Here is a 9,540-nt window from a genome sequence, read left to right on the forward strand (position 1 = left end):
TGTCTATATGAATGAATTTTGAACAAGTAGACCTGGTTATGCTTTTCAAGATCATGCTATTCTTTACTATTCATGCTATCGAGTCGTGGGGATATCTAATACCTGAAAATCTAGTTTTTTACCTAGAGATACAGTAGTGACAGAATAGTCTCAGTTATGTCACAAAATAGTAGTACTCAGTCAGTTATAAAACTCAATGAACTCAGTCAGTTAGACAAATCCGTGAAACTTTCTATCAGTCCAGTTCAGCTCAGTATAATAATCAGCGTCTTTTAGATGGGAGTAGGATTTAGCACTGAGTGAACCCAAGGTTGGGGGATCACCTTCTAGTAGAGGACGTTATCCTTAGAAGCAGTTCTTCCATTCTAGAACTACGTAGACAACATAGGTTGATACATCAACCTGCCAGTTGAGGGTCGATGAGATGTTTCTACCTACCAGTTGAGGGTACCACCATTCTCATTTAGGGCACCTGCCAGATGAGGGTGACTCTTTAGCTTGTCTTTACCAGTAGTACAGTACTGACACCCTTCTAACTGGGGTTACAGGTTGGGCCCCAGTTATCTTATTTAGGGCATGTCGGTTAGATGATTACCGCCCATAGATTCAGTTTCAGACACAGTATAGAACTCAGTTTTGTTCTACAGAATTAGGACTGTCAGGTACAGTCACTCAGTATCAAAAATTTAGTTATCTGTAATCTCAGCTATCAGTTACTCAATATCAAAAATCAGTTCTCAGCTTCAGTAAAAGCTTACATACAGTATACACGTATATGCACAGTATTGCATACTCAGTATTTATAGCAGTTTTAGTTATCCATGAACTTATTATATTCAGTTACTCTATATCATGCAGTCAGTTATTGTTCATGCATATGAACCCTTGCATTCAGCCTTACCTTATCTAGCATACCAGTACATTCCACATACTAACGCATACCCTTTCTTCGCACTATGATTCTTATATCATAGGTTCGAAGCTCAGGTTCCTGATCACTCATACAAAGATTTAACTAGGAGCAGTAGATTCAGTAGTGAGTCCTCATCTATCGAGAATGTACTTTTATTTTAGTATTTTCAGTAGCTTCAGTATTTCAGTAGTCGGAGTTTTTTGGGGGCTTGTCCCTTCAACTCTACATTCAAACAGTTCAGTTAAAGGCTTTTCAGTCTAGACTAGTTGCTTTTCAGACTAGACTAGTTTAGATAGTATTCAAATTTCAGATTTTATTTTAGTACTATATTTATCAGTATTAAAATTTATGAACCTTATGGCATTTCAGCCTATTATTCAGCATTATTTTAGTAGTATTATTCAGCACTCACAGCAGATACTAGTAATAGGTAAGATTGTGTCCTTCGAGGTTGTAAGCACCGTGTGTCGTTCGAGGTATAGACTTGGAGCATTACTTGTAATTCAACATCTAAGTCTCTAAAAATCTCATATTCTTGCACATAACAATATTGGGTATGAACCCTAATTAAAAACTCATGTAAACTCATGTAAAATTATCTTCAAAAACTAATTTTGAACACAAGGGTGAAAGGATTATCCTTATTGAAAATCCTACATACCTTAATTGATGTTTATTTGAAGAAACTTTAACTTTGAGTTCCTACTTTTCTATTGAAAATAAATTCTTGAAGTTCTTGGATTGGGAATCTTTAATTTTGAGCTATCTTGGAAAAGAATGATAGAATTTGGATTTCTTGGAGATGAAGAATTGATTTCTAGGGTTTCCTTGGTGAGTAATTTTGATGAAAATATGCATATAATTGTTTGAATATGATTGATTCTGTGTTTTACACGATTTGGAGGCTTGGTAAAAGACTAAATTACCCTTTTAAAATTTTACTTAAAATACGAAATCCTAATTTTGGTGCCCATCATGACACGTTGCTATTGCGGTGGCTTACTGGAAAAAGGACAATTTCCATTGTGGCCTCTAGCGCGATGAGATTAAATCACGTTGCAACAGTAGAAAAGGACGCATGCCATTTTGCACTCCACCATGACACGGTGTCTGTCTAATTGGTAATTTTGACACAATACGGGTAAATCGCGGTGAGTTACTGGAATGAAACAAATAGGAACTGGAGCTGCCCCACAGTGCAGTATAATCATAGTGCTCCACTGGAAATCGAACAATCATGAATCTTTACTTCACTGGGATGTAGTGCTTATTGCTGTGATCTACTACTTTCACTAAAATTTTCATAACTTCTCAACCAAATATCGAATTGAGGCAAAATTGGTATCGTTGGAAAGTTGAGCCAATTAACTACACATTGGAGGACCTAGAGATTGAAAATTCTAAATGTATCAAGAGTTATTCATTTTTAAAGCTAACCCTTGACATTCTAGGAGTTAAACTGGGCTAGAAAAAGTATGGGGAATTACATTATATCACCCTTAGGAAAGTTTGTCCTCAAATGAGACTAGTTAAACTGAAGATACTAAAGGACTGAGGCTATATGTTGGCATGTACAATTGAAGCAAGTTGTATGAATGAATCTAAAACATACTGAGCGACTGAACTAATCTCCAAATGCATGAATTTATAAGAAAACAACTACATCGCTGAATCTGAGACTGGAAACAAACTAAATTAAGAAAGACTATTACATTCAGCTGAATCTAAGTTCGTTCAGAAGAGATAAGGATACTTGGTTTGTATGTCTTCTTCTTCTTCCAAAGTTTCACCCTCACCAAACTGATTTCACCACAGAACTTTGACCAAGGGAACTTCTTTGTTCCTTAGTCTACGGATCTGAAAATCAAGAATCTCTGTTAGAAGTTCTTTGTATGAAAGGCTATTCTGAATATCTGTGCTTTCTAGAGGGACTACAACAACTGAATCGTCCATGCACTTCTTCAATAAGGACATATGGAACACTGGATGAACAGATGACAAGTTTTTAAGTAACTCAAACTCATATGCTACCTTCCCAACATGACTCAAAATTCAGTAGGTGCCTACACATCAAGGACTAACCTTCCCTTTTTTGCCATATCTCGTCAACCCCTTGATGGGTGAAACCTTAAAATATACCAGACCATCTACATCAAACTCAAGATCTCTCTTTCTTATGTCTGCATAAGATTTCTGATGACTCTGAGCTGCTTTCAATCTCGGTCAAATCATATAAACTTACTCTATGGCTTCAAACACCATATCTAGCCCAATTAAAGAGGCCTAACCTACTTCAAACCATCTGACGAGTGATCTACATCTCTACCCATAAAGAGCGTCGAATGGGGCGCTATCTGAATATTAGAATGGTAACTATTATTGTAGGCAAACTCGATCAACGATAAGCGGTCAGCCCAATTGCCTTTGAAATCAAGAACCCATGCCCTTAACCTATCCTCTAAGGTCTAAATGGTACTCTTTTCCTGACCATCTATCTGCAGATGAAAAGCAAAACTGAGATGAACTTGGGTACCAAGACCTTTTTAAAAGGCTTTCCAAATTTGAGAGGTAGACTAAATGCCCCTATCTAAGATGATGGACAAGAGAACTCCATTTAATCAAACCAACTCTCTAATATACAGCTTAGCATAATCTTTAGCTATGTAGGACGTGTGAACTGGCAACAAATGAGATGATTTAGTCAATCTATCTACTATAACCCAAATGGAATCATGCTGATGATGCGAATGGGGTAGTCTAGTCACAAAGTACATATTCACCTCTTCCCACTTCCAAGTGGGAATACCAAACTCCTGTAACTCTCCACCAGGTATTTGTTGTTCTACATTAACCTATAGACAAGTTGCACACTTAGCCCTAAATTCTGCTATATCTTTCTTCTTACCACTCTTCTAATAGACTTTCTGCAGTCGCGGTACATCTTGGTGGCTCCTGGATAAATAGAGTAACGCACACTATGCGCTTCTGCTATGATCTGCTACCTTAAATCATCAACACCTGGCACTGGTATATCTACACACTATCTCCCCCTTTGGAAAAAACCTCTACCTTTTGGTCTTTAACTGAATCCTTCAGCTTGACCAAACTAGAATCCTAATCCTTCTTCTTTTTTCACTTCAAAAACTAGAGAAGATAATGAACTACTCTAATCCCAAATGTTACCTTCAGTTGAGTCAACCAACCTCACACCTAATCTAGATAACCGAAGAACTTCCTAAACTAGTTGTCTCTTATCATTCTCTATCTAAGAAACACTGCCCATAGAAAATTTACTAAGGGTGTTTGCCACTATATTGACCTTGCCCGGATGATACAACACACTCATGTCGTAATCCTTCAATAATTCTAACAACCTTCTCTGACAAAGATTTAACTCCCTCTGTCTAAACACATACTACAAACTTTTGTGATCCGTTAACACATCATCATGCATCACATAAAGATAGTGCCTCAAAATTATCAATGCAAACACAACAACAACTAATTCAAGATCATGGATTGGGTAGTTCTTTTCATGAGGATTAAGCTATCTAGAGGCATAGGCTATAACCTTACCTCTCTGTATCAAAATATAACCCATACCAATTCTAGAGGCATTACAATATATAACAAATCCATTTGTCCCATCAGGTAGTGCTAAAATTGGGGCTAAATTAAGTCGAGTCAACAACTCCTGAATACTATTCTCATAGGAATCAGACCACTAGAACTTTACTTTTTTTTAAGTAAATCTAGAAATAGGAGATGCAATAGATGAAAAAGCCTCAACAAAATGTATGTAATAGCCAGCTAAACCCAAGAAGCTTCTGATGTCTGATGTAGAAATGGGTCTAGGCAAGTTTCTTACTGTTTTTGTCTTTTGGGGATCAACTCTAATGCCATCAATGGAAATAATATGACCGAGGGAAGCAAATGATCTTAGCTAAAATTCACATTTACTAAATTTGGCAAACAACTGGTGATCTCTATGAGTTTGCAACATAATTCTAAGGTGGTTTTCATGATCATCCTTATTACGAGAATAGACAAGAATATCATCGATAAAGACTATGACAAACATGTCCAAATACTGTTTGAACACTCTATTCATCAAGTCCATGAAGGTTGCTGGGGCATTGGTAAGACCAAATGACATGACTAAAAACTCAAAATGACCATAACGGGTCCTGAAAGTTGTCTTTGGAATATCATATTCCCTTACTCTAAGCTGATGATAGTCGTATCTAAGGTCTATCTTGGAGAAATAACTTGCACCTGGGAGTTGTTCAAATAAGTCATCAATCCTAGGAAGAGGATAATTGTTTTTGCCTGTGACTTTATTCAGCTGACGATAGTCAATGCACATTCACAAAGAACCATTTTTCTTTTGCATAAATAAGAAGGGACCGCCCCATGAAGAGACACTAGGCCTTATGAAAACTTTATCTAAGAGGTTTTTAAGCTGTTCTTTTAACTTCTTAAGCTCAGCTGGAGCAATATGATATGGAGGAATAAAGAGGGGCTGAGTATCTAGAAGAAGGTCAATACTGAATTCTATTTCCCTATTGGGAGGTACCCTTGGAAAATCTTTAGGAAACTCATCGACTACATTGACTGACTGAACTGTTGGAGTCTCAGACTTAGTGTCTTTGACTCAAATTAGATAATAGATACACCATTTTGATATGACTCTTAGGAGATACTATATTACCTTCCCACTCAAAGACTGGCTCATCTAGTAACTAAAACTTCACCACTCCGATGTGACAATCTATAGATGCATAACAAAAATGGGGCTAAATCTGTAACGCCCTAAGATACACCCTGTGCATCACATGGTACTTATAGTTCGGAGGGACCACAATCTAACCCATGAGCTGGTACCTATCGTGAATATTGAATAAAAATATCATAATTGCTAAAAACATTTGATATTGCCTTAAGGTTTTATCACTTAATCATTATTAAAATATGAATCTATAGTAAAACTTACTGAATTTAATTAAATAATGATAAAATGACATGTCTGGTAACTGGCTAAATCCTACTCCTAACTAAAAGGTAATGAAATACTGAACTGTTTTGAGTTTATCTGACTGGTAACTAATTGTTCTAATAATGCTCATAGTATGTTTTGAAGACTATTCTATAATGTACTAATACTAGACTAAGTAAACAACTATGGATTTTGGGTATTCAATACCCCCAGGACTCAAAAATAATAATAGTAAAATGACACTAAAGCTTAAAGGACAAAACATGAAGGCTTTTATTTAAATCAATCATTCTTGTAGGCATTTTATCAAACACTTGTAGTTTAGGGTTTAAAACAATCATAGGAATTCCATGGAACTTATAAAAATAGCATTAATTTAACATAATAGTACTAAATCATGGTTTTATTCACTAAATAATAATATAAAAACATGGAGGATTGAATGATATCAATAATTTCATGGTAACATGGTATAAAATCAATAGTACATGGAGATAATGAGTGAAATTATAATTTAAAATCAAATAGCTTGAAAAGATTATAACTTGGTAATTAAAATAGGATATTAGGACTCCATGGATGAAAGGAATCCATGGATAAATATCTAACAAACATGGGATAGTGAATTTCTTGAAGTTCTGGGTGAGTTCTTGAGGATTGGCCTTGAAACTGGAGAGCTAGGGTTCTTGATTTGGGAGACAAAGCCTCTTGATTTGGGGGAAAATAATTAAAATAATGAGTGTAAAAATATTTTTAGGGCTTAAAAGCACACCTGGATGGATTAAAATTATAGGAAAGGACTATTTTACCCTTGGGCAAAACTTTTAATTTTCGTCTAATTTATCTAAAATGGGCACATGGAGCGACGCGGTTCTATCACGTCGTGTCACTGGAAATTGATAACTTCGCTGAAGGCATGACGCAAAGAAATCGTGGTGCCCCTTTGATTCTGACTTTCATCATTGGCACAGCGCGCCATGATCCCGCTGCCTCACTGGATTTGGATAATTATGAACTGGGCTTATGGTGTGATACGCCACTATCGCAGAGCAACATTGGAAATTTACAGTGGCTATTTTCACTGACTCTGTGATGTGCTAAGGAGAAAAATGATGGTGTTTAACGACTTAAACTTAAAATCGCCATATTTTCTTACCCGATTATCAGATTAAGGCAAATTTTATATCATTTGAAAGCTAATTGAATTTCCTACGCAATGGCAGGCTCTAAACTGAAAAATGATGAGTGTTTCAAAATTTTATTTATGAATACTCATACACTCGGATTTAGATTATGCTAGGGAAAATATGGGGTATTATAATATCTCCCTCTTGGGATCATTCGTCCTCAAATAAGACTGGTTAAGCTGAGGGAAAATTGATGAATTGGGCTTACACACAGAACACGTATATCTAATGCATAGAATTATGACTGGACTAATTTGTAAATGCACGATTGACATGAACATAATGTGGAACTGAAACTGAGATTGATAGAGAGAAATCTTAAGAAAATTAGTACCTTATATTGAATCAGGATTTGCAGAGAAAAGATGTGGGTACTTGGTCCACATAGCTGCCTCTGCTGCCCAAGTGGCTCCTTTAACAGACTGATTCCGCCAAAGAACTTTGGCTAATGGAACTTCTTTGTTCCTTAGTCTACGAACTTTGCAATCAAGAGTTTCGACTGGAACTTCCTCAAAGGAAATACTGTTCTGAATGTCTACACTTTCTAAGGGAACAACTACAGCTTGATCACCAATACACTTTTTCAACAATGAGACATGAAACACTGGGTGTACTAAGGATAAATTTGAAGGCAACTCAAGCTCGTAAGCTACCTTTCTGAAATAATTGACAAACATATCAGGGACTGAGTTTCCTTTTTACAGAATCTCTTCACTCCTTTCATGGGAGAGATTTTCAAGTACACAAGGTCACCGACCTCAAAATCAAGATCCTTTCTCCTCACATCTACATATGATTTCTATCGGCTCTTGGTAGCCTTAAGCCTTTCTCTGATCAACTGAACCTTCTCTAAGGCATCAAACACCAAGTCAGTCCCTACTAGTATGGCCTTAACTACTTCAAATTAACTAATTGGAGATCTACATCTGCTACCATAGAGAGCCTCAAACGGAGCAATATGGATACTAGAATGATAGTTGTTATTATATATGAATTCAATCAAAGTCAAGTGGTCATCCCAACTACCTGTAAAATCAACTGCACATACTCTCAGCATATCCTTAAGATTTTGAATGGTCCTTTCTACTTGACCATCTGTTTGAGGGAGGAAGGTTGTACTGAGATGGACTTGGGTACCACGACCCTTTTGGAATGCTTTCCAGAAATGAGAAGTATACTGGGAACCTTTATCTGATATGATAGATAAAGGGACACCGTGCAACCTAACCAACTCTCTAAGATAGAGTTTTGCATAGTCCTCAGCTGAATAAGAGATATGGACTGGCAAGAAATAAGCTAATTTGGTCATCTTATCGATGATAACCCAAAGAGAATCATGCTGATGATGAGTACGAGGCAAACCCATATCAAGGTCCATGTTCACTTCCTCTCACTTCTAAGTAGGAATACTGAACTCCTACATAGGTCCACTAGGCTTTTGATTCTCAATCTTAACTTGCTAACAGGCAGAGCACTTAGCCACAAACTCTACAATATCTCTCTTTACCCACTTCACCAATAGTTCTCCAGCAAATTATGGTACATCTTAGTCGCCCCTAGATTAATAGAGTAACGCGCACCATGTGCTTTCGCAAGAATTCATTGCCTCATGTCATTTATACCAGGCACACATAATCTACCCTAACAATGCAACATACCATCTCTCCCTGGGAGAAAACCTTTATTTTTTTATCTCTAATTCTTTCAACTTAACTAGATCGGGATCTCTATCCCGCTTTTCCTTCACCTCAGAAACTAGAGATGATTAAGAGCTACTCTGCACCCACACACTACAATCTGCTGAGGCGACTAAGTAAACACCTAGTAGGGCAAGCTGATCGACTTCCTAAGCTAACTATTTCTTACCATCCTCAACATGAGCTACACTACCCATGGATAATCTACTGAGAGCATCAGCCACTATATTGATCTTTCTCGGATGATACAAAACACTCATGTAATAATCCCTTAATAAGTCTAACCACCTTCTTTGATGCAGATTGAAATCCTTAAATAGAACACATACTGAAGGCTTTTATGATCTATGAACATATCCACATGCACCCCACATAAATAATGCCTCCAAATATGTAAGGCAAACACTACAGCTACTAACTCAAGATCATGAGTAGGGCAATTCTTCTCATGGGGTTTAAGCTGTCGGGAGGCATAGGCTATGACCTTACCTCTCTGCATGAGGACATAACACAAACCTAATCTAGATGTATTATATTACACAATAAAATCATCTAAACCATCTGGAGTCAAGACTGGGGCTGAGGTGAGTCGAGTATGCAACTCTTGAAAACTCTTCTCGCATGAATCTAACCACTGAAACTTAACTTTCTTCTAAGTTAATCTGGATATAGGGGATGTAATAGAATAAAACCCTTTAACCAACCAACGGTAATATCCAACTAAGCCCAAGAAACTCCTGATATCTG

The sequence above is a fragment of the Capsicum annuum genome, chromosome 1 (assembly GCF_002878395.1).
Source record: "Capsicum annuum cultivar UCD-10X-F1 chromosome 1, UCD10Xv1.1, whole genome shotgun sequence".
Classification (NCBI taxonomy): Eukaryota; Viridiplantae; Streptophyta; class Magnoliopsida; order Solanales; family Solanaceae; genus Capsicum; species Capsicum annuum.